Source organism: Strix aluco, chromosome 4 (genome assembly GCF_031877795.1).
Source record: "Strix aluco isolate bStrAlu1 chromosome 4, bStrAlu1.hap1, whole genome shotgun sequence".
NCBI classification, from domain to species: Eukaryota; Metazoa; Chordata; class Aves; order Strigiformes; family Strigidae; genus Strix; species Strix aluco.
In genome coordinates this window covers 56,886,744-56,914,627 of record NC_133934.1, presented here as the reverse complement: position 1 = coordinate 56,914,627, position 27,884 = coordinate 56,886,744, and positions in this window count along the sequence as shown.

Here is a 27,884-nt window from a genome sequence, read left to right as displayed (position 1 = left end):
GTATTTACAGAGGCAGATAAATTATTTTCACAGATTAAATTTATTGCCAGTGGGAAACATTCCTGCCTATACTACAACACTCCTGTCGCCCAGTTAGGCAGCAACAATAAATCATGTAACATAACCCTGTGCTGGGTTTGTGTCATGGGGTTTTTGGTAGCAGGGGAGGGGGCTACAGCAGTGGCCCCCTGTGAGAAGCTTCTCAAAAGCTCCCCTGGCTCCAAGTCAGACCCACCTCTGGCCAAATCCGAGCCAATTAGCAATGTGTGCCTCTGTGATAATATATTTAAGAAGGGAAACCTGGGAGGGGGAGAGGCACTTGTGAGGAAGAGTTACAAGAAGGACACCTATAGAACACCAAGGTCAGTGGAAGGAAGGAGGAGGAAGGGGGGGAGGTGAGCGGAAGCAGAGTCCACCTGTATGGCATGGTGAGATGGCAGGGCTGCCCCCTTGCCATACATGGAGGTCACCAGAGGAGCAGAGATTTGCCTGCGGCCTGTGGAGGACCCCCGGGGACTCTATGGGAAGAAGCAGCCCCCGCTGTTGTAGTTCAGTACTGGGAGGACTCCAACACGTGGACGTGACCTACGCCGGAGCATCCCGAGAAGAATGCATCCTGTGGGGAGGAGTCACAACAGAGAAAGTTTGTGGATGACTGTCTCCCACGAGAGGGACTCCACGTGGAGCAGGGGGAAGAATGCAGAAGAGTGCTTCCCCCCCTTGCAGGAAGAAGCGGTGGGCTGACTGCACCCCCCATCCCCTGCCCCTGTGCCATTGGGGGAGGAGGCAGAAATATCGGAAATAAAGCTGGGCCCAGGAAGAAGGGAGGGGTGAGGGAAGGTGTTTTAAGATATGATAACGCTTCTCACTGTCCCATTCTGTCTGTTAAGTGTTCGTTTTGTTAGTGTTTGAATTAAAGTGATGTTCTTGCTTTCTTCCCCTAATGAGCTTGTCTTTTGCCTGTGAGCATAATAGATCAACTAACCCTCCCTGTCCTTATCTCAATTCCTGAGCCTTTTGGTTCATTTCCCTCCTACCCAGCACTAGGGGGGGAAGGGGTGAGTGAACGGCTGCATGGTGCTGTTGCTCTCTGGGCTCGAATCACGACAACCCTATTCATAATTATTAAGGTCTGTAGGAAAAGCTGATATGCAAGGTAAAAGTTAGTGTTGTAGTTTCCATTAGCCCAAGATCTGTCCTTACCCAATGAAAATGATAGAAGAATAAACAATGGCTAAAATGCTAGAATAAACAATAGCTTACAGTGAAATTTGGGGGGTGGGACTTGACATATATCAATAAGCAGTCCTTAAGACACAGCTTTAAACAGGCATTCACATTTCAGTTTTAATGACAAGCCTCTTGATTTCTAAGGATTTAACTAACAGGGGTGCAAACAATGGAACAATCATCAGCTTTTGTGTTCCAGCACCTGCTCTTTGCAGACCAGGTAACAAACAAAAAGGTCTATCCCTTCACACATATTTCAGAAAAGGGTCAATAAAAAGAAGATGACCCCGGATATCATCACCTGACCTGACAAACTAAGAATTATTTACAATTGTGCATCTGTTACAAGCTCTCAAGAATAGTGGAGCATTCATAAGTCTCTCTCCAACTTAAACACTTTAGCTAGAGCTCTTCATCATGAAAGGTGGAAGTAAGAAATGGTATTCCCCTTGGCTTCATCTGGAGTGCTGCAAGAAAACATTCCTTAGGTATTTTGTAACTCTGCAATATGATCAATCCTCTGCTTTCCTATAAGTTAGCAGTAATTAAACAGTCATACTGATACTAATGTCTGACATGCTGTTCAGTCTGTAAGTCAGCACCTGTTATCATACAGATATTATTCAATAGTTTACAGATTCAGACAGAGCATTTTACATCAGTGACTCATATTTTGAAGATTTATGCATAATCACAAGGATCATAAAGTTGTTTAAATAAAGACTATACTCATCACAAAATATCCACTTATGTGCCAAGATGTAATACTTCATTTAGCAATAATCATGTTGTCTTTTTCCTCTCCCCAGGAAAATTTGTATGCAAGTACTCTGTTACATCTTGAGTTGGAACAGACAGTTGTTCTTAATGTACAATAGAACTATGCTATTTTAAATATATGGCCAAGCTTTCAGCCCTCCCTTCAGCCTTCAAACAAGAAAAGCAGCTTGATAGACATGCATGAAATTTCTCCTAGACACAATGTCACTCAAGATGTCTCAAAGGAAATAATTTATGACCACAGTGTCAAAAAACATGAGAAGTAAAGAAAATTTAACCTTTCCTGAGACACTACAAAGAAAAGGGTTATTTAGGCACTCCCAAAAATCTTAAACAAAAAAAAAAAAAGAGAAGTGGATCACAGTTCAGAGTCTTCTATCCCCAACAACAACAACAACAACAGTTAGGTAAAAACATTTACATCTCCCTTGCTTTCTTCAAAACAGTTCAAGGGTAATAATCAGAAGTCCATTCTTTCACAGAATCACAGAATCGTCTAGATTGGAAAAAACCTTGAAGATCATCTAGTCCAACCGTTAACCTAACACTGACAGTTCCCAACTACACCATATCCCTCAGCACTGTCGACCCTACTCCTAAACACCTCCAGGGATGGGGACTCCACCACCTCCCTGGGTTTTCTGTTTTAATGGTGGAGGAATGTATGTGCTAAAGGTTTTTCTTCATGAGTAAAGAAGAAAGAATAGACAAATAAATACAGAAAGACAAACCAGCAGAGAGAAATAGCTTGTTAGAATTTATGTACTTGTACTTGCCATGCTGGTGTATTTATTTAAGGATTTGGGGGTTTTCCACTTTAAAGAAAACACTAATAATAATTTGGAATTAGATTAAGGCTAAGTCTTTATTCAGAACTCAGGCAAAATTCCTACTACAGAATGCTCAGGTATGAGAAATTTCAGCATTTCCTCTTTTTTTTAATATATTCTTCTAAATCATCTATATTTTACAAATGTCCTACCTCAAACTGTCAGCATTACATTACAGCAATAATAAAGTGACTTATTGCTGACCTGTTATCTTTGAAGTTCCAGAATGACAGAGAAGGGCTAAAAAATTGATGTTATTGCATCCAACTCTCTTCTGTGAGAACAGATCAGACTTCTATGAAGTATCAATTCTTTTTTTTTCAACAAACCAATCATCATCTAACTTATCTGTTCATAGATCAGTTCATAACTGTCTCACATTACTATGCATATATGAGGGAAAATGTCTACTAAGAGATAATAAGAAAAATCATTTAAAATGTTTATCACACAAAGTGCAAAACTGTTTGGCTGAAGAAGATAAGCAGAAACTGAGTAAGAATAGAATAAAAAACAGGAAATAATCTATATATGCAAAAGGCAGAAAACCAGATTTAAACTCCAAATCAAAATGACAAGTCTGTGTTATCCCTGTGTTGATATAAACTTTGACTACTGAATCTTAGATATTTAAACGGCAGCTTAATACGATGTGACTTCAACCATACCTTATTGCTGTTGAGATTAAGCAGTTCCCTCTATGCAGCAGCGTAATGAACACCACACAACTTTGGTTTCGCTAGGTGGCTAGATACAGTTTGTCTATCTTTTGGACATGTAATTCTTTATAGGTTACATGTAGTGCATTTGAGAAAAAGTAAAGTGACATAGATTCACATAGTTTAAAAACCTAAAGTTATAGTAGGAACAGGTCTAGACTAAAATAATTTTTTTGTTTCAGTTTTCATACATGCGTTCATCTGATAAGTCTTCCAAATGCTCATTACATAGCTCAAAGAAATTCCTCTTGAGCTCTCTCTCGTAAAGGGCTTGAAGGTTTCACTTGTGAAAACCATTACTTTGCCACCTTTGCATATGCCAACAAGGTTCCCTGTATGATCATATTTGCCAGGATATTTGCTGTCTCATTACCCAGCTGGACCTTTTGGATGGGAGAACTTTACAGTTTGCCTGAAGTTTTAATTACTGTGGTACTGCTAATTGAATTACTGAATCACCAGGCATTCCACAAAACCAGGCGCAGTTTTCACCACTGTATTCCATTAATCTTCCAGTAATCTCTTCTATCTGGATTATTATTTCCATTTTGCCATTCTAGCTGTTACCTCACTTTACCCTCCCTTTCCTGTAATTTTTCTTCCTATTATCAGTACTGGTACTACTACTGTCATTTATAAACACTACAGAAATAGTGTTTTTCTCTGCCACTGAGACCACTGCTTATTTTCCAGTGTTAATTACCAATATGGTATTTCAAAGACATCTTTAGGGGATGACAGTCATGATTAGGCCTTATTGTAAAAACAAGTTGTCTAGAAATTTATCACAACTGAATTTTGCACTGTATGTCAGTATAACCAGTTGAAATGGATAATTAAGCCCATCATGCACAGAAACACGGTCAGCAGAGTTCAAGAGAAGAAAAAGCCAAAACAGCAAACCTCAGCTGTCACCACAAACCATGAAACGTAACATTATACATCATACTTTTGACTTTTCTAGGCAGCAAAGTTAAGATTCCTTTTGTACAGTGTTATCCTATCCCTGTATTAATGAATTTCTGCTCTTTCTTTTGAATGGTCACTGTATCCTATTACACTAGTGTTTCAAGGCTACCTATTACACTACTACTTTCAAGTAGCTTCTCCATTCCCCAAAAATGAAGGATTCCAGCCCTTAAGCACCAGGTTGAATTTCAATATCATGCTGTTTGAATCTTCAAACTAAGTTAACAGAGAACATAAGTTGCACTGCAGTTATTTGCCCACTTTCTTCTCCAGAGCAGTGTTCATGGTGATTTTATATGCAAAACCTGTGTTCTGACTTTTCTGTTAGAACAAAATTCACAAAAAATAAGACCCTCTCCACGAAGTAATTTGCAATTAGACCAAACACAATCAATGTCTCTGCTAAAAGATTATAACAAAATATACCAGATATTGCTTCATTGCATTTCATTAGAACATCACTTCCACTGAGATATTTGCTTATACTGAACATGCAGAAATAAACATAGGCCAAAGTGCTAGAACATAACATTGCCAGAATGATTGCTTCAATCATCAGTTTAGTTCACAGAACTCATAGCTTCTTGTCTAAAAGTTCCTTTCCACTATATCTGTGTCCATAATTTAATTCAGTCAATATTTATTGCTACACTTCCACAGGGGAAATTAGTTCACACTACATCAACACAATTTGTAGTGAGTAAATTTATTAACATAGATTGGGACTGGAGTTAGTAAATTGTCTTGCAACATTTCCTACAAAATAATATTCTGTAATATAGAAGTGTTCTTTACCTTTAACTACTAGTTCATGGGGTTAAATTGCTACGTGCTTTTTCTGTTGGCCTGTCCATGAAGCACAAACTATAGACAGAAAAATTTATATCTTCTTCACTCAAATGAAGTCACACAACATACCTGTCAGCATTTACAACACTGTTGCATAAACAGTGTGCAGCAGCAGCCCACCATGCTTCAGAATCATTTCTCATAACTATTTGGGAAGTCTATGAGGAACATGAACATGTTGGCATTCCAGAAACTGATGCATTTGAGGTTTCTCCCGTTACACGTATTGACACCAAGTATTCATTTCCTGAAATGCAAGCTGAGACCACTGCAATGGAACTATCATCTGTCAGGTATTTTTTCACTCTGGCAATCAACTGACAACACTTTGTATAAATTCAGGTTTATCATTTCCATTGTGTTTGCCAGTGAAAAACAAGCTAATTACCTGAACTGGGATTTAAAAGTTTCTCCTATACTTTTCAGTTGGACTTTGACTATTCATCTTCAGTTGCTGCTTCATCTCACAGCTGGGTTTCATCCTAGTAATTTGTGAGGCACATATAAAGAACTGGCAACACTTTACATGCTGAAGAAGCAGCAAGCCTTCCACTCTAAAGCCAGATACCAGCTTTATCTGTAAGATCATACGTGTGATCTTTAGCAACAGAATTTGAAAAGGGACACTCAGCCTGCTACATAAAGGCAGGGGATAGAAATGGTTTCATTCAAAGGAAGCATGGCTTGTGGGAACCAGTCTATCCCTTTATCTTCACAACAAATAGACAAGGGGTGAAAGGGAGGTGGGGGAAAAAGATTAGTTCTTCTTTTGCTTGCTTAATCTCCTGCAGCCTACTGGCCAGCTTCTGTATACTCTTCATGGAGAACTTCCATCTACTAAAGGTTAAAAGAGATTGAAGACATATGAAGTGAATACAAACCAGATTATTTCATTTAGATCCAAGCAAATCAAAAGAAAAAACAAAAGCTTTAGAAGATTCTGACTTCAAGATGGGGACTGTATCAGGGAGTGCAGGGATAGGATGAGGGGTAACAGGTTTTAACAGAAAGAGGATATAAGGAAGAAATTCTTTAATGTGAGGGTGGTGAGGCACTGGAACAGGTTGCCCAGAGAGGTTGTGGCTGCCCCCTGCCTGAAAGTGCTCAAGGCCAGGTTGGACAGGGCTTTGAGCAACCTGGTCTAGTGGAAGTGTCCCTGCCCATGGCAGGGGGGTTGGAACTAGGTGATCTTTAGGGTCACTTCCAACCCAAACCATTCCATGATTCTATGATTATCTAATAAGCACTTAGCTTTAGTTTTCAATCATTTAATGGACTCTGTATCATGACAGGCTGTGACGTACCCAGAAGCTAACTGGACCTTGAGAAAGAGAAGTGAATCCATTGGCTAACTGGGATCCAAGTCTGAGATTTAAACAACTTCTACTGCTTCAGACTTCCTTTCTGTCTTTGAGCAAGTCACTTCAGATTTTACCCAGGATTCACTGCAATATTTAAAAGCTAAAATTCAAACATAAAAGTGAAATGCTTCAAAGGACTAAAGAAAGCCAAGACAAACAGAAATCATTCCATAAAGAACCTGATCCTTGTCACACCGAAATTCATTCCCCCCATGCACACAGGGATCCATGGAAGGTAAGCAGAAGAGTTTACCCTGCAAAAGACAACTTTGTGTGATTGGCCTGAGTTACATTACAGAATCCCATCTCCTTCCCCACAGCTTTGTCACTCACTGAGAGTCCTGAATGCCTGAATGACCCTTATGCAAGAGGAAGAATCTCCCTCTTGTTTTTCAGAATCTAGTTCAAACATGCTTCAAGGCATAGTTTATTAGTGCTAATATAGTCATCCAGGGAGAACACACAATAATTTAAAAGCTATCCTCATATATGTGCATTCTTAAAAATAAGTCAGTATCATACAGCAATTTCTCCTTCTTTTGCAGCTTATTCCAGTACGAAATTCTCTTGGGCACCCATGGGATTTGCAAACCTCTTATTAACTGTGCATATTTGTAAGCATCTCTCCTTTTTACCTCCTACAATGTTTTTTAACTAAGATTAATCTTTTAGGGGCCACAAAAGTTATTCTCCTTTGAAGAATATCAAGCATCTAGATGGAGTGGGGTCCCTGGCTAGGTTCAGGGAAATGATCAGACTTTAGAATTCAGAGGAAGTGCAGCACCATAACTAGAGTGAGGCTCTAAAAGGACTGCAAAGGGGCTGCCAAGTGCAAGTAAGGGCTGCTGAAGGATGCTCCTGTAAGAAACAATCAGCCTGTGGCTGGGGTCTCCTGGCCTACACACAGTTACAAATAAAGAAAGCAACTGAGCTAGATTTAGAGGGTTGCTGCGAAAGTGCTGCAAAGGCATCTGGGGCTGCAAAGTTTTCCTACGTGGATTACTGCCTCTGTAAATTAAATGGGGTCCTTAGTCTGTGGTTCCAGTTAGGGCTCATTTTAGGGTTGAAAGAAAAAGTGCAGAATTACCAGCCAAAGGTAACTCTGAAAGAAGATTAAAGATACTTCTTTGTCCTTAGTGGACTATTTCATTGGATGTTTTTACTGTTTTTATTGTCTTCTCCATCCCTTGTTAGGAGAACCAGGATGGTATGCGCAGCACAATTTCAGTTTGCCAAAACTCATGGGCTAATATGGTTGATACAACATGTTATGGCAGGGTCAGACGGAACAAGGAAGGAGTACTGGAAGAAGACTATTACCTTCACTTCTAAATAAAATGTCTGTCACAAGATAACATATAATTTAAAAAATATTAAAAGGGATTTAACATATTTTGGGCCTGTAAAATCACACCTGCCCAGACTCACTATCTACCATGCTTGCTAACCACACTTCTCAGCCAGTGGCCAAATGTCAGTGTTGTATCTGCCATTTGTGAAAAAAGCATAGAATTTGCCTACTATGTGATTCAAATGTCAGGTCTTTTTCTAGTACTACATGGCTTGGTGCAATCTATTTTGACCACTCTTAGTTTTGGGTTAGGTATGAGAAATTAGTTACTAACAAGTAAAAGACTCTGAATCTGATTCTGTGTTCCCAACTTGTACTAAGAAAGATCCTCATCCATCGTTATTATAGGGAATATATTTCTAAATTCCCTGTACATTGTTGTAAAATAAAGAATTTCTTCAAGAAAAAGGCCACAAAGCAAACATTTTAGGGAGGAAGAGAAGCAACAGGTGCCATATATAAAATTATGAAGTAGTTTTCCTTCAAGATTTCTAAAACTCTACGTTCAGATATGTGCAAGTTTGGAAATGATAGCATTCAATTGAGCATGTTATGTTAGGAAATTACTTCTTTAAATAAGTGTTACAGAAATGAGATTGTTGCAGTTATCTGGATGAATCCAAATACTAAAGTGTGCCTTCTGGACTCAGGAGATATTGGTACAACTCCCTCTTCAGTCAGAGGCTTTCTGTATCCAGATACATAAAATTATTTAGGGTATCAAAATTAACTGAAGAAAGATATTTAAAAGACAGTGAGAATCTGAACTTCAGCGTCTCATTTCCTCAGCTCTTTGTCTGTCATATAAGCATTCTCCTACATTACCAAGTCTGGGAGAAAATAAATATATCAGGGAGTGAGAAGTGTTCATATAGTTGTTAATGTATAAATGGAGAATGCAAAGTTTTATTATTTTTATATATAAAAATATGTATTATAAAGAGAGAATTCTCTTATATGCATTCCAATGCGAACACAGGAGATAGCCATTAGAGCCTTGCTGTGAAAAACTGCGGACAGACAAATAACAATATGGTTCTGTATTTAAGAATTCACAAAGCTAGGTGCTGATCCTGCAATTATTTATGCACAGCCATAACTCTAAAAATATAAGTAGTCCACTGACTGAATTACGAATCCAACAAATGTTTCCGCAATCAAACCCAAATTATTTGATGACACACAACAAGTGGATGTACCACCCAGACGGGGAAAAATAATTTCTGAACCATTTCTGAACTGAAGCACATTAATAAAATCCCCTTTAAAACACTTTCATGATTATTTCCCAAGAGACTACAAAGTATTTATGCACCCAGAGTTTGATTTAAAAGGATAACTAGCACTCTTCTAAATGCAATCACAGAATTCTCTAGCATAGAAGCTAATTATCCAAAATACTGCTAATTGTCACTCTTAGTTATGCTACTGCTAGTCAAAAGGAGTTCTACTTAACTCATATTTCACTGGAACCTGTCTGCACACAAGCAATGAAGGAACAAAGAAGGCTTGTTACATCAGTGAGTATCAAAGAACCAGAGCACCCCCAGTTATTCATCCAAAGACAAGCTCTCCTTTTCAGGACACGATGCTTCACAGATATTTGCCTGCTTACACTTTGTAGACACCAGTCAAGTCTTTCCACTACTATAGCCTTTATGCTCCATAATTGATGTTCTGATGTCAAAGCCTATCAAATCTCATAATGAAGAAAGAGGCTTTCCAGAGGTAATCTTTTTGTATTGCATTTTTTTGTATGTATTCTTTGAGTTGACAACTTCTTTGGCCGGATGTCTATGATAACACAATAATTAACTCACTAGTATAAGTTCTTGCCAGGGAGGATAGAAGTATTCACTGTGTGATCTCTCTTGATTAAATGAAGCACCTAAACAGAAAGATTCTCCTTTTCTGTAGTGATTTCCATTAAGAAATTCCAGCCTCAGCAATGACATACAAGATTTGTGTCATAATGTAAAGATTCTCGGCAGCTGTTGGACTTCAGTGACTTTAACAATGAGCTTCATTAAGAAGACTATTTCTTCTTCTATTTCTAGTCAATCAAAAAATGATGTAATCCCTAATTTGCAGAGCAGGTTTTGTCAGTAAGACCATTTTAACACTAACATATGTTCACATCATATAAACTATGGTCAGTCAATTTTCATAACTTCTAAAATGCATACATGTCTTAGCACTTGTCATGGGGATGTACTTGCATGTATTAGTAGATTAGTTCTACGTCTGATGAGACCTCAGAGACAACTCAAGAAATTCTATAGTACGCAATAATCCAGTAGCCTCCACATACAAAAACTACATGCTTACTTCTGTCCTACAGGTTGGTTTATATCATCAGGCACAAGGTTTTGAATTTAAGCTAATTCATCTGTTCTTCCTCCAGCCTTTTATGACCAACCCCATACCTCTCACCTTCTCTACCCTTTCAAAACACAGTTTACACAAGGCTCTAACTCAGCCTAACCCTTTCAGGCATTTCCTTGCTTTCCCTCCTCTCTCTCTTCTAAGTCAGGATCCTCAATGATTTTATACTAATTCATTCAAAATACCTTTTTTTTTGTCCCAGTGAACAGAGAGCAACAGCACTACCCAAAAAATAACACTTCCAGACGTCCATCTTCAAGTGTGATACTTTTGAAATATAAGTTAACTCAATTTCTGTTGCAAGATGAAGCTGGTTTGTGTATATGAGGACCCACTGAAGATTTTTATCTTTATCTTTTATATACTGTTGCTGCCTTTTGTATACATAACAGATCATTAGTCTGCTACTCTTATTTACTTTCCAAATTACCTCTTTTCAATTAAAAAAATTGAAAGAACTATAAGGAATCAGGGATTGAGCATTACCATACATCCAAGGATACTATTTTAAGGGCACATTTTGGTACAAAATAAGAGAACAATTAAATGCAAATAGCTTACTTCAGAGTTGTTAAGGGCCTTGACACACAAACACACCAGGTCTTCCCTTGCTATGTTTTCCAGCTCCCTCTACAGACTGCTACAGAATGATGTCAATGTGCAGTGTGGTCACTGTAGCGGCTGCTTAGGTCAGTAGAGGAAACGCCAGAGCCATCACTTCATAACTCTGAGATGCTTCTGAACTCCAGGGAGCTTTGTCCTTTCTCATGGCTTCTCCTGTGACACGATCTACAGCCAAGTGAATCCAGTCTATGCATTACTGAGAAGCCACTTAAGCACAATTTTGTGCTTATCCAAACCTTGCTGGGACTAACAGGCTTGTTTTCTTATATACCGCAGACACAGGGACTGAGATCTTTGAGTGCCTTGTAAGAGTCGGTCAGAAGATCAGCATTGTCTCAACATTGTCATCAGGGACATGGACAGTGAGGTACCCAACAACGGCCTGTTCGGAGCGCAGTTGCCGATCCCTGGAGTGGAATGTGGTGCAAAGGCTCCTGAATGCAGAACTGTGTGGCACAGCCAGTGCTGTGCTGTTCTCCTGAGTACTGAACCATGTGGTGCAGGCAGTGTAGTGCTGTTCTTCGGTGCCTGAGCCGTGTAGTACAAAGAGTGTTGTGCTATTGTTCGGTACCTGGGCCTGGCCAGAGCTGTTAGTGATAATTGCACAGCCATTGTCAAAAAGATGGATCGCGACTGTTGCCATAACATCGATGAAGAAATCATGAACCCTAGATGAACTTTGCTTCATTATAATACCAAAGCACACCTCCTGGTTGAAGGCTTCCCGCCTCCAAGACTGACCACACCTCGGACACTCCCCCCTGCGCACGCACGATGGCCTCGCTCGAGAAGGGTGGAGATATGATAATTGAATTCTGAGAAGGGCGGAGACCCGAGGCAGAGGTGGAGCAAGGTGTGTTACTAAGCATAAAAGATGACTTCTGGACAACGAAAATGGGAAGCTTCCCCACCAAGGACCACGACGATCGACGACACAGCATCAGCTGGACCCGGGACCGTTAGGACGTCGTGAGATCAGCGGTGGTAGCTATAACCTCTCTCCCTCCTCTCTCTACACTTTACTTTACTTTTCTCCTTTCTTTCATCCATCTCTAACTATCGCGTACCGCTTCACGGGCAAAACAATAAAGTTTGATTACTGCTATCCCCTTTGGTGTTGGTCACCTTAATTTTGCACTTTCAAGATCGTAGCAAACAAACCATCATGAGTCCACCGAGTGGACCGTGACATGCCTGTGGCTAACAGTCCCCAGAATTAGCAGCACGCCAGCTGTTATTATGTTGAGGAAAACATTGCCATGTACAGAGCATGGAATTTTCGGGCACTCAGCGTAGCAGAGGGAATATAGTTAGGAACTGGGCTCTACAGATCTGGAAGAAGTTCAGAGTGTGGAAAACTCTGCAGCTGACTAAGGGTGTGTTGATAAAAGACTAGAAAGTCATGGAGAGACCATTCTCATACACTTTCCAATCTCTAGTTAAAATAATCATTGTGCATTTAAGTAGCAACAACATCTTCATCTCAAGGTATAAAAACATGCCAAAAATACATTGAGGAGAAAGGAAAGAAAGACCAGAACATGCGTTATGTTAAAATAATTACACCCAAAAGCATCAAAATATACTCTTTTGATAATACAGCAAAAGTTTACCACATAAAAAATATTCACAGTAGTTTTTCCAAAGAATATTCTTGAAAGCTTTATGAATTAAATATGTTTACAGACAAAAAGCGTCAGAAAGAAAAACAGAGCAGAAGGGTTATAAAAGACTAGCAAAGTAAAGCTATATATGTACGCCAGAGTAAAGTTTTACCAAGTACAGCTAATGCAACCTCATTAATCTATTTCACAATTTTTGTCAGATTTCTGAGCTTTCTAGTAGGGGAACAAAAGCCACTACCAGGTCTGGTTGTTTCACAGAACTCCTTTTCCAGTTTAGAACAGATTTCTACTCCTAGTAATTAGTCCATCCAAAAATCTCAGTAAAATGTACATTTTATGGAAATGTTAAATTCTCAAGATACCTTCCACTCTTCCAGGCAGACAGGAAAGCAAGAGCTGTGGTAATTAGTTATATTTTATGACCTTGCTGCACTTAACTCCTTGCAACTCACCTTAAAATACCTTACCTGCCAGTAAAATCAAGGTCCAATTTTTGCCTGCTATCCAACCTCCCCTAGTGTGAGCACATAGAAACACTTAGAATTCTACCCTTTCTCACTAACCTAGTGAGAAAGAGATTATACAAAGCCACAAAAACTGACTGAAAAATCCTTCAGTACTAACATTGCTAATTAACCACTGACAAAGACCTACATAAAACTTTCATATTGTTTTGTCCATGGATAAATACAAATAAATACACCAAATATATAGCCATAAAGCTGCCTGCTGGTACACCACTGTTACTAATATACCACTATGCACAACATTCAACACACACTCTGGAACAATCAAAGTTCCAACCAAGTATCTGGCATAATTTGATTGCTATGTTGACCAAGCTGAATTGAGGCTTGAAAATGTGAGGGAAAAGCCTAACTGCTAGTTTTCAAACACTTTGGTTTCTCTGCATGTTTATTAAAGTCAAGATGTGCTAGGTAGTCACTCAAACATGGAAATTAAATACTCAAAAAAACCCAGAGCAGCAGAGTAGGTGCACTCTGCTTTGCCATGCCAAGAGTCAAGCAGCTGGCTCTGGCTTAGGAGGCATCTTTTTTGACTTGCATTTTGCTTTTCTTTAGGAATGTATTTTGCTTTAATTTAGTTCAAAGCCTGATAAGTCTACTGAATAGATGATGCAATTTCCACGTCCAACACAAAGTAAAACTAATTTGGAAAAATCAGAAGCCAAATTGGTGTATTAACTTTATGTTCATGCTTCAAAGCATAATACAATCTGAAGTTGATGGTGCTTGTTTGACATACTTTTAATGTGTTGAGGGGAGCACGGAAAGATAAATCAGTATATTGAATTTTCAAAATTTGTTAGATACCTGTCTGCTCCTAATAACTTAGTTTCATGTGACATTTTAGCTGCTGGAAAACAGTGTTCTGCTTTCCTATCCCTCTTTACCCCAGCAAACTTCACAAAGACAACATGCAGTGAAGGATTACAAACTTTTCATGAGTCTGGAACAAAGCTTACAAAATTTTCACAATATCTTAGTACAGACTCTACAGAGATATATCTAGAAAGCCAAGAAACAGCAATAAAACAGTTTCCTAAGTCCCTGATAGTCAAACACAGCAGCACTGGAGGAAGAGAGAAAGCAGTAAGTCAAGCTCAGTGGGTGAGGAGGAACACCTGAGCCAGTTTATTACAGCTACTGACATCCCCTACTCTTTGCTTTCAGTGGCTTGCAACAATATTTTTAAGAACCAGAGCTAGGGATGATGGCAAAATACTGTCATACCAATTGGATTTTGGCAAGAGATATTCACAGCTCTTTTTTTATAGACTTAGCTCAAAGCTCTTGAGACCCTTTCTCACAGTCTCTTTTATATTATGCTTTTCAGCTTATCTACTGTTAAAGACTCATCATAGCTACAAGCTCTAGTTGAAGCTCTCACAGAGGTCGATATGCTTAACATCATCATTGGACATGAATTCATTAATAGGAGGGATGAGAAAGCAGCTAGTGTGTAATCACCAGCACTAACTGTATCTTGCAACACTACCATGTTTCTAGGTGACCTGACACCACTAACACAACTTAGTAACACGTTTTACCTCGTGTGGAATCCAAAACCACACATCTATGTGAAAGCAGAAAGCAATGAAATACTTTTTTTTACTCAGCTACATGTATAAATGGGAGTAATTCAAAGTACTGACAAATTAAAAAGGCTCTAGTCTACAGACAAAAAAAGACCTGTTGGTTTTGTATATGCTCTTTTGATAAATTGCATATCTAAATTTGCAGATTTGATCAAACATCCTGCCAGCTTTACACAAGGTGATTTGGCACGTTCAGAACCTGAAAACTGAGAGCAGATAAAAGCACATTAGCATTATTTGGAATTTCGCTGCTCTCCTGAGAAAACTCATTTTGTATCTTCCTTGCCTCTCAGTAACATCCCACTTTATTCTGTGCCTGCAAACTACCAAAAACCATCAGGTCTCTTCAGGAGACTCATCCTGGAAAACAAAACATTCCTTTTCAGAGTATTTTTAAGGAAGAAAAAGAAAAAGAGAGAAAGAGAAACTGGATGATAGGCACATTACTTACCAAGTTTCTTGCACACTCCTACCTAAAGTCCAGTCAAAACTTGCTAGTGATTAGGATATTGAGAATATCTTTCTCTTCCCTTCCTTCACCCCAGGACACTATGTGGCTAATTTTCTTCATGCTTCCAGTTCTCTAAGTGGCTATCCTATGCTAAGTAAACTGTACACACACATTGTATGCAACTCAAGAGCAGTAAGGTGACATATCTTTCCTGCTCTGTAGGAAAAGATGAAGTATAATGTATAGTGTATAATGGATAACAAGTACAATTTCCCTACAGCATTTCTATCTCAACATAAGAAACAACAAAAACAATGACGAAGGATTGAGCAAGATTCCTGGTAACGTAGGAAATACAGGGTCTTATTTTGGATAGGCAGACTAGCAACCAAGTATTGATAAAATTTTACTCTGCCTGTCCTTTTGATGCATAACTACTTTCTGCAAAAAGGCTGACTGATTTATTTACAAAAGGGAAGGAAGGAGAGAGTAAAACCCACGCAAACAAAATGAAGTAGTCACTGGAGAATGACTCTGTTGGGTCTGGTGTTCTTTATGACCACTTTAGTGAAACACTTAAAACCTATATTCATGGTGGTACATTATGCATTCATTGCAGTATGCTGCTTCAGTGGAATTATTGTCATGCTTAAATTTAAGTGAGTGAGGGGGTGTCCAACTGGTGTCTCACAGGCTGACATTCTACCTGCTCTCTGGGCAGTTCCACTTACATGCAGGCAATTGTAATATATGTAGCTGTGTGGGTGCAGCTTTTAACCATAGGCAGTATACTCCTGAACAAGGGTTATTGGCCTAAGGCTCAGAGCCATAGTCATTGAAGTATATTGTTTTGGACAGCCTGAAGTGCATGTGGGGAGAGATTATATCTCAAGGCAAATGATGCCATGGACAGAGTATTGTATTATATTACACAAGAACATTTAACCTCTTGCAGATCTGAACTCTAGCTTACTTGCTCCACAGCCAAAACTGTACATACATCTAGACCTTACAGATGCAAAGCCTTCCTTAAAAGTCTTGAAGAGTTATCTGTCACTCCTGAGACAGAATTCATGATGCTCTTAGCTTTCTTGCTAGAAGTACTAATCATTCATTTGGCTGTAAACTACGGTTTTTTTAATTGCTACCTATCAAAAAATGTTCAATGCTCTTCTGTGCTCTTAGAAATTACATGCTGCATAAGCATTAAAATAGTATATCTCTCATATTCAAGGAAAGCAGCCAGAAGGATGAGAAGCCTATGAGCTGTTTGAGTCACCATGATCTACCACTACTAAAACCTGTCTGTGTAGTTTAAGTTAAATTTGAACTGTGGAAAAATCCATTACTACAGCAATTTCCCTCAACTAAGGAGACAATATAATAGACACAAGGTAAGAAATCAGCATTAAAAAAAAATCAAAAGGTTTAAATTATCAAAATCTTTGAAATCATACAAGTAGTAATCCAAAGAATTAGGAACCTGAATCTCAGGATTATTAGTGAATCTCAGGAAAATTTAAGAATTGGTTTCTTACAGTCAGCAATCTAACAAATCCAGTGTTTTCATGAAGGACGTCAGGATTCATATCAAAAGAACAGATCCAAAAAAAAAGGGCTTAGAACTAAGTCTGCATAGAAAGAATTCAAACTATGGATGAAAAAAGTCACAGCAGACACCTAATGCTGTTAATGCCATCTCTCAGTGTGACTTTCAGGTTAGTCCTGTACGTGCAGAGAAATGAGTAAAGCCATTCAAAATGTACCTTATACAAAGCTCAACGAATAACTGCACTTTTTCCCTCCACTGAAGTCCTCCATGAGGTCTCACTAGGAAAAGTGTGAAAGAGAAAAGAACATATACAAAATGGATTGTTTTAAAAATATTATAGGAAGATCTATATTGATCTTCTCTCAGTGTTCTTGTATTTTATTCCCATTTTGAATCAGAATCTGTTCTTAGCTATGCTAGAGTTGACTATAATAGAGTTATATTAAACTCATTGCCAAAATTCATAGGCAGAGATGGGGCCTGACATTTTAAAAGCAAAACAAAAGGTAAGTCTCTTCAAGTACAAAGGCTCTAGGACAGGCTTAGACTTCATCCTACACCTGAAACACCCAGAAAAATACAGAAAAACTCTGGGGAAGTACTTTTACTCCTACCTTCATGTGACCTGCAGGTTAGAATATGGATTTAGCTTTGTCATGAATTAACTTGATCTATGGCCAGAATCCTTGTCCCTGAATGAAATGAGCCCATTGCTCAGAGATGCCTGAATGAACTTCAAATCACCCATCGTGGAAAAAAAAAAATATGGAAAAACATGGACAAATCTTCTCCACTATTTGAGAGAAGGGGGAAAAGATTTTCTGAAGCACCTTGAAAAATAATTACAGGTTATGTCCCCAGAGAAAGAATTACAAGATACATCTCCAGTCATATACACACATTAACTTTGGAATGGAAATGTATCTTGCATTTAGACCATTCTCAGGGTAAAGAACTGCCCTCCACCATAAGTACACTGATGTAAGAGGAAAGGTGGTAGGATCTCCAATATATAGCCAGTTCTCTTCTTTCTTGTACCCCTTTCATACGTGTGCCACTCCAGCAACTAGACTTTATTCAGCAGAATTACTCCAGATAAATGTCTGGGCAGATAAGTGTAGAACTGGACTTCAATATTTTAGGATCATTATATGGATGACAAAAGCTACTTCTTCAGGTACATGAATGTTCAGTTATGAAATTAGGTGGGGGTCTCAATAATTTCTGAATTATTTGGCTGGCTTACTGAATCCATTTAGGGGCTTTGTTCTTGTTTCACAATTTTACCTAACAAACCTTCAAGTTTTCTCATGATTTCTTCTAACATAAAGCAAAGAAGCTGAGTTTGCATTAGGATAAAAATGTGAAATATCTGCCTATAAGTAGATCTCTCAACCTGAACAAAATTTCTCTCCTTGGTCCTCTTCTCCCTCTCAACCTCAGCTCCTGTGCAGAATTAGAGCTCTAAATTATGCTGAGACACTATAACAGACATGGGTAAGAACAGGAAATAATCAGATCATTCAAACTGAAACCAATTGTAAATGTTAGAAGGTAGATGTTATCTAACCAGAAGACAGCTGTGGATCAAAGAAAGACAGACTAGGATGGAATCATCAAATAAATTTCCATATCATAATGGTAGAAATAAATAGCATCTGGCCACGCACACCTTTAATTTTTGTGGAAGAAAAGTATTTCCCAACAGTTTCCTCAGAAAGCACAGTGCTCATATCTCTTTTAATGCTAAACTGCTTCTTTTATGTTCTTGGAGAGTACTCAGTATTTGTACAGACAAACCCAGGATCCTTAATATTGGATTAAGGGATTACATGCAGTGGGTTTTGCAGCCTTTTTAATTTTCTCACTCCGATCACACCAGTATTTACTGAGCTGAAGTGTGCTGGAAGCAAGTTCAATTTCCATCTCTGCTCAGGGAGGTGATTAAATTTAGCTGATGATGAGAAAAACAAATTCAGTGTGATGAACATAGCAAGACTTGACTGTCAAGCCTACGAGAAAGGATTAGTACCACAAGCAAAGCAGAGCTACCAAAACACCTGCAAAAAAACTTATATATAGAAAAAGAAAAGGTAGGAAGGAAATGGAAATTTAATCTTTTTCTAAAAAGCAAACCCAAAACACTATAATGCACTTAAGTCTTGGGTTTAAACTCAACTGTATATTTCAATACCAAAAACCATTCTAATAGTACAATTTCAGTTCAATAGAATAATCCTTATTTTTGAGAGAGTTCGGAACATAATTTGAGATTTGGATTTTGTGGCTAATATGTATCTTTTAACAGAACTGAAATGAAATCCTAAATGTAAGTTTTACTGAAGTTTGGAGTTGATTCAAATTTTGCCACATTTACTTATTCCTGACAATAAGACATCTACTGGCTGCCTCTGTTAGGGACAACTGTACAAATATTTGCTTCTGGCAAAGTGGAGTAACCTTTCCTATAACTTTAAACTTTTCCACAAACTGAAACAGCACTCATCTCAAAGGCATAGTTTCATCCCTCTTTCTCAGAATGAAGGATTAGAACATGTTTTCCAAGTCTGAGGCAAACATATACAAAGGGATTTTTTTAAATCCTCAAGGAGGAAAACACAAGGGTGTTTTGGGGTTTTGTTTTTGCTTGGGGTTTTTTTGGGGGGTTTTTTTGGGTTTTTTTGGGTTTTTTTTTTTTTTTACACAAAAGCGAGCAGATCCTCTGAAAGTGAAGTCTGCTAACTTGAGTAAAAACTAAGGAATAACACAGGCCAAAAATTATCTAATCCCATTTTCATTAAATGGTGATTTTGAAAGTACTTCCATTTTGAATTAGGAAAAAAAATAAAAATGAATGATCTTCTAATTAAGCTGAATTACTTATAACATCTATGTGAGATCCAAGCATATCAAAAAAAACTGTTCATCACAAATTGCACAGAACCATTTTTAATTAAAAGTGGCTCAGTTTGATAAATTACCACCCACAATATGCATGTGGCTTAAAGTCTGCTTTAAAGAATGATTGCATACACAATTAATTTACCATTACCTCTGAACACCTAGAAATCTTGGAGCTGATATACAGGTACTTAGGCTTTAGCAAAGCCTTTTGGATACTCCGTACTCCCAAGTGTGCTATTCATAGCAGCTCCTTTCAGAAGTTGTAAATGGTGAAAGCTACTACCTATCACTGCCATCCCAATATGCCTTGAACACTTAATGACTGGGAAGCTACCCATTTCCTATGTCAAGTGGCTCGTATCAAGTTTGGGATTGTTTTGTCTAGAGATCAAATTGTACCCATGATGACTAGTGACTTACATACCTAACAGCAACAGTTATTCATGGCTTGTAGCAGAAAACAAAATATCTCACCATACCAAGGAAATTTGAAAGCTTCAGGCAACAGCTGTTCTTCATGGGCAAGAGTGCACCGCTACAGGAAATTGGTGCGGTTCTTGCTTGATATTTATGCAAGCTTTTCTATACATACCAAATTCTTAAAGTTTTTACTGGTAAAACTGTACTATTGCCTGGCCCATCTGCCTAAAGCAGTATCATGGTTTGTCTTTTTTTTTGTTCATTTAAGAAAATTCATATGGCATATGAGAGAGTTCAGTCCAGTGGCCCCTTCCAGATGGTCAATGCTAGTATCAGCATATGAATACAAAGATCTAAGAGGCCTCCAAATATTGTAGCACTTCATTTTTCTCCATTGATGTCCCCCTTGAATTAAACTGCATATACTTTCATGACCCTAAATATCATTGCCACATCACTGTTTTAATATATCTAAGCAGTTTTGCATTAGTATAACTGTGCAGGTAATTGCTTAATTGCTTATCAAAATAGTCCTACTGATCCAAAATAGTTCCAGTGTCGGAAGTCAATGATTCAGTTTTACTATCTCTTGGATGATTGACATTAATGCTTACTTTGGGAGTTTTAAGAGGCAAAAAAGTTTTAAATCTGGAAAGCAGTCCTGATTCTTCACCTTAAAAAAAAGAAGAGTCAGGTGAGATGCTTGGACACTGTTAGGGAATGTTGCTATTACATCCTCAGCAGGAAGACTAAATATCTGGGATTTGACAACCAAAAAACACTTCCTTCACCTGTGAAAGCCTAGCATGAGATTTACACTCCTTTTTGCCACATGAGAAGTTAGAAGTGGGAGTTGTACCCCCTTCCTGGCCTAAACCCCTCATAAAAGACCAAACACTAGAGCCAGTGCAGTACTAGCTTTTGTAATCTTTGATCCAGTTTGAGAGGAGCTAGAATGCAGCTTGCTGCATTACCAGGTGTTCGTAACAGGGATATCACCGAGATACTACTGAGTCTTGGACAGTCCACTGACTATTATCTGCTGCTGCTGTTGTTTCAGGTGGGCACCAGGGATACAGCCAGGAGCAGTCTGAGGGGTATCAAGAAGGTTAGAGAGCCCTGGGAGCAGCAGTAAGGGACTCTGGAGCACAGGCAGTTTTTTCATCAATCCCCCCAGACAAAGGGAAGGGGTTTGAAAGGGCCAGTCAAATCTGGCAAATCAACAAATGGTTACAGGACTGGTGCCACAGTCAGGGGTTTGGCTACTTAGACTGTGGGACTCGCTTTGAGAAACCTGGTCTACTGGGGGCTGGTGGGGTCCATCTGTCAGGGAAGGGGAAGAGAATCTTCAGTCATAGGCTTGCCAAAGCTGGTGAAGAGGGCTTTACACTAAAGTTTCAGGGGAAGGGGAACCTCACTCCACTCCATCCCACTCCTACCAGTTTGATGCCAGTGCCAGCAATAGATGCCCAGAGCCTGGAGAGGGATCACAGGTCAGTAGGAGAGCACCTGAAGAGCAGCACAGAGGAATTCCAGCCACTCCAGCAAGTCAGTCAGCTTCATCGGGGGCCCAACGTAAATGCCTCCATACAAACTCACATAGCACCGGGAATAAACAAGAGGAGTTAGAGACATGCGCACGGCTGCAGGGCTATGATCTTATTGGCATCATGGAGATGGGGTGGGATGGCTCCTATGACTAGAGTGCTGGAATGGAAGGATACAGGCTCTTTAGGAAGGACAGGCAGGGGAGATGAAGAGGAGGGCGTCGTCCTCCATGTCAATGACCAGCTGGAGCGCAGGGAGCTCTGCCTGGGGATAGATGAGGAGCTGACCAAGAGCTGATGGGTCAGGATTAAAGGGAGGGGAGGGACAGGTGATGTTATAGTGGGGGTCTGCTACAGGCCACCCAACCAGGAAGACTGAGCAGATGAGGCCCTCTGTAGACAGATAGAAGCAGTCTCACATGCACAAGCCCTGGTCCTCATGGGGGACTTCAATGACCATCTGTTGGAGAGACAACACAGCAGTGCATAAGCAATCCAGGAGGTTCCTGAAATGTAGTGATTATACCTTCCTTCAAGTAATAGAGGAGCCAATGAGGAGAGGTGCTACGCTGGTACTTGTTCTCACCAACAAGGAGGGCTGGTGGGGAATGTGAAGCACAAGGGCAGCCTTGGCTGCACTGACCATGAAATGGTGGAGTTCAAGATCCTTAGGGCAGTGAGGAGGGCGCACAGCAAGTTCAATACCCTGGACTTCAGGAGAGCAGACTTTGGTCTCTTCAGGGATCTGCTTGGCAGAGTACCATGGGATAAAGCCCTGGAGGGAAAAGGGGCCCAATAAAGCTGGTTAATATTCAGGAATCACCTCCTCCAAGCTCAGGAGCAATGTGTCCCAACAAAGAAGTCAGGCAAAAATGCCAGGAGGCCTGCAGGGATGAACAAGGAGCTCCTGGACAAGCTCAAATACAAAAAAGGAAGCAACGACAGGTAGCCTGGGAGGAATACAGAGAAACTGTCCAAGCAGCCAGGGATCAGGTTAGGAAAGCCAAAGCCCTGATAGAATGAAAGCTGGCCAGGGACATCAAGGGCAACAAGAAAAGCTTCTATAGGTACGTTGGCGATAAAAGGAAGACTAGGGAAAACGTGGGCCCTGTCTGGAAGGAAACAGGAGACCTGGTTACCCAGGATCTGGAAAAGGCTGAGGTATTCAATGACTTTTTTGCCTTGGTCTTCACCAGCAAGTGCTCCAGCCACACCACCCAATTCACAGAAGGTAAAGGTGGGGACTGGGAGAATGAAGAACCGCCCACTGTAGGAGAAGATCAGGTTAGAGACCATCTAAGGAACCTAAACTAGAGTTAATCTTCTACAGGGCTTCATGTTTAGGGATTCTAATCTTCCATGCTTCCAAAGCACAAGATTTGCTACCCTAGATATTCTTTCACATAAAGCAAATAGGCAGTGGACAATGTTAGAGAAACACAAAATAGTGAATACAATGAAGTCATGAGTGGACAGTATGGGCAAGCATCCTAATAGGCCAAAAATCCAGACTTAATTAAAACAGTATATAAAAGCTAAAATAAAGGCTGCTCTACAATCCATAACAAGCCAAACATCCTCTCATGTAACTAATCCCTGTTATATTTATTGTTGAGTATATTAACTGAAAATTGAATACTTCAAACTGATTTGTGGTTTTTGAATTTTGGGAGTCATATGATTTATTTACTATGCATTTGTTAAGTATTTTTCATTCTATCCCCCAAAGGTATTAGCAGAAAAATCTTTCAAGAAAGAGTTTAAAAGGCCCTTCTTATAGATGAAATGGAAAAGCTCCATCAGCACAAGTATTTGATAAATAGAAACTAATGAACTATTATTTAACTTCATCACAAGTGTCAGAGGCCTAAAACGGCAATGCTTAATTAAGATGATGTGTGCCCTGAGACTTCTCCCAGGAAACTGATGAATCACAACAGATTCCCTTCATTGCCAAATATATTCACAGAATTATCTGAACACATCTGTTAAAAATATATGAATGGCATGAAGTCTCCTGCTGTTAATTCAGATTGATTACTTGTTAAACATAATTAAATGAGGCAGGAGGGAGGTTAACTGATGTTTACATTTGGATATATAAAATAACGGAGAAAAAGCAGTTGCAGCATTTAAAGAGGGGTTGAGTACTGTTTGAACAGCAAAGTTTATACATTTCAGAAGAAACACATGAAATAACTGTAAGAAAACTAATGTTTCCCTTTCATTTTTTTACTCTCATGTACCTACTGATTTAACAGATTTCAGTGTCCAAGTAATATAAACCAATCATGGTGGACCCTTTATTATTTCTGACAACAGACAAATTATGTTCTCCCATCATCAAGCAATGACTGCTTCTAAACCCTATTACTGCACTTTACTGCCTGTTTACAGAAACAAATGCATTACTAGACAAAACTCACACTGCTGAATGGATATTGCATCTAACTAGAGAAATGTTTTCTACAAATTTTGCCTCCTATATATATTGCCCTTCCTTTGAATCTCCGAGGCAGAAAGAATCTAGCCAGCTGAAATTGAAAGAGTATAAACCTGAAAGGATAGAGTCAGACCAGGTCTTTTCCAATTTTTTAAACACACCATGATTTTTCCTGTTAAATGACTGTACACCTTTCTGGGCTAGATCTCAGAAGCCTACCAGCTTTCTCTCAGCTTCCTCTTTTGTAATTGTTGTTTATCCAGAAAGTTCTGATTCAGGAAATCCATTTTAGGAAAACCACTATAGTTACTGCAACTCCAACCTCTTTCAAGAGTGGTACCTCCACAAGTGAAATGAACATTACCTTCAACTGCTGAATTTTAGGCATGGAGTTTTCCTGTCTTCTGGCATATTATTAGCCAAATCTGTTTGTCTTTCCTGAGAGTTAATCAACTTGTCGACTAGTAAAAAGTCCACCAGCTTGACAATTTAACCATATCTGCTCATCTAAAAACCCTCTTGTTCCATCACTTTGGAATTATACAGATAGAGGAAGCTGGAAGGGAAGAAGATAGCACCAAGAAATATCAGAGGACAGACACCACAAGAGATATTTTCAGCTAGCAAAACCATGTAGATTCATGGATTGCAACAGAACCGTTCTGATTAAAACCAGTTGAGACTAGCCTTATAATTACAACTGTATCCATTTAGAAAGTTAGTATTATGACTATTTCTCTTCCTCTCACCATCTTTGTCCAAAATAAAAAATAAAAAATAAAAATTCTTTACAGTTAAAAATGGAGTACACGTAAACACAGTATCTTCAAACAGTGACACATTTAGAAGTGTTTTTCTAAAAAGTGTTCTTCTCTTTGTCCCATAATTCAGGCAGTAACTTCTGTATAATTAAACTAGAATGAAAACTGGCAAGCTATCAGAATGACTTTTATGTTAACACTGGACCAAAACATCAAAAAATCTCAAAACAGGGTAAAAGCTAATTTATTACTTTATTGCACTTGTTGCAGGAGGGGAAGAGAGAGAAGAGACTCAATAACTCAGTAACCAAGTTCTCCTTAGCAGGAAATTAATTAATAACCTTTCATTCCTCTCCCCGACCACCCCAGGTGAATGTGTTAATTTATTCAAAGCTCATAGACCCTAAGTTATGAACTCTCAAAGTCACTGAAGGGCAAGTTCCACATTCAGGAGGAAGAGCTGGAAAGGAAGATATATGGTAGGTAAATGAATTTATAGGACATGCTTAGAGAAAATGAGCAGTATATCAGCTGCATATGCAAGATATACCTATGTCTACAGTGACAGCTTCCAAAAAAGACCTACCATCACAACTGAAGGTTGTAACGGAGAAGTCTAAGGGAAGAAATAACTTCTGGAAAAGATCCAGAACTTCAGAAACTAGACTGTTTCCCAAAAGTAACTCAAACATCTAAATTTTTTTAGATACTTGGCCAGTTTGACCATTACTGTTTCTTGATTCTTATTACAGTTTGACTTCTGTGTTTTCATAATACAGACTGAAGCCCTGTAAGAATTTTAAGATTAAGAGATTAAAAACTCAAATAATTAACTCTATTTAGAAACCTTTTTCTTCCCCCGTTTTTATTGTACTTTAGTATTAAGCAAATGAAGAGAAAGGCAACAAATTATACAATTTAAAATTGGACCTGATTTTTTTGAGAGCAATTTCACAGTAGTCTGGTAGTTTTATTAGTGGCTCATAATTATTCAAAGATAACTTTCTGATCACAAAACTGAATAAATATGCAGAGTGAAAGGTTGATTAAGAATACATGGCAAGAATTGAATTAATCATCATACAGAGACCAATACAAGTCTATATGTCATTTAAATAAAGTTAAAACTCTGGATTATTAAAAAAAGTTTTGACTCAGAGCTATTCTAAGATCTCAGGCTGAGGAAGTGCCTCTTTTCTAACAGGTACAGCATTCACAGACCAATGAAACCAAGTGGATACTAATTTAATCTCCATAGAAAGAAGAATGTTAACAAGATGCGTCTTCAGTCTCAGGGGAAGCAAATCCAAAGTCAAATGGTACATAATTAGACCTGTTAGCTCAGAATTTCACAGCCATGATATTCTTTTGGATACCAATAACAAACTAAGTAAACCTATTCACCCAAGTTTTTGATGTTTGTTTCAAAGCAGTAGTTAAAGCAGCATCTCACAACACTGAGTAGTATTTATTAAATTGTCAGGGAAGGCAGCTGGTCTGCCGACAACCTGATTGGAGAAGAGCTTGACCTTGACAAGATTCTGTTGTGCCCTTGAGAAGACGAGACAGACAGACTAAAGAATGTTGCAAACAAGTCTGAGGAAGTAAGGGGAACACAGGTGTTAGCAACTCACCACCAATCACATTTGTGAAAAACAACTGTATAGCCAATAAGCTTTTGCCATGGTAGCACAGAGATATTATAAAAAGTCAGATAATAAATGGTGTGGGTGCACTTCGCCTTGCATGCTAACTCAAACCAAATTGGTCTCCTGTCATTTTTTTGTCTGTCTCTACAACAACATTGAATCTCAACCTAAAACACCAATTACCAGGAGTTGTCAAGGAGAGTGGAAATGCAACACAGGTAGGCATACTAAGCCTGCTGAAGTTTTTCCTGTTACGATTTATTTTCAATCTCTAAATACACCACCTGGTAAGTAAGAAATTCAGGCACTTTTTTTTATTCTTTAAAACTTGAATCATTATCCTTATTGCTTCACATTTATCTATATCTGTGCAAAAGTAAAATTTTTTTAATGCATAAACTTAGTATGCCCTTCTATGGAATATCATGAATGAAAAACCGGTAATGTGGATTCCCAACAGACAGGAGTCTGAGCAGTAACTGTCTTCCTGAGGTACAGCGATTTTCACTAATGAACTCCACAGTGGAATTTGGCCCTCTGAATAAAATCATGGTTACTTCAGGAAGGAAACCACTATCTGATTAACAGATGGTGTTTGGACCTAGATTCGTTAAAGAGAAGTCTCAAGCTCTACTGTGAATTATTTTAATACCTTTTTGCTCCCCGTGTTTTCTTCTTACAGTTATTACTGTATCCTGGAAATCTACTGTTGGCTATGAAGTATTAGCTCTAATTGTTTTCACTTTTTATTGACTATACTGGAATCTCTTAAGAAATCACTCATGACTGTGCTCCAAGATCATGGTTTTGCTTTATAAAAGATTAAAAAAACAACTTCGACTATTAAGCTAGGAAAAGGATAGTAAAATTTTGTAGTGTACCCAAGTCCCCTCAGAGAGACCCGGTTCCCTTATTCAAGATGTGGGGAATATGATTTGAGTCTTAGCCTGAAGGGAGTTGAATGCAGGTCTCTCCCCTCTGGAGAGCTCTACCAAGTCTGGTATAAAGGGTGTATGCTCCCAGCAGGTATTCTTTAGAAAACAAGTCCTATGTATTTTTTTGGACAGTGAAGGAAAAGGGGGGGAAGTTGCTTTCTCCTTGAGTAGATTATCTATAAATTTGGAGTCTGAAATAGATAATCATGACCTCTTTCAGTTCTGAGAAGGGTGACTAAAGCCTGAAGAGGTGCATAATTTATAGCATATCATGACAGAATCTCCACATCATTCAGTTAAGCAGTCCTTGCTCAATGCATGGATTGTCATGTCTTTTTAACATCCAAACATTTTACCCTCTGTATATTTATTCTAAGCAT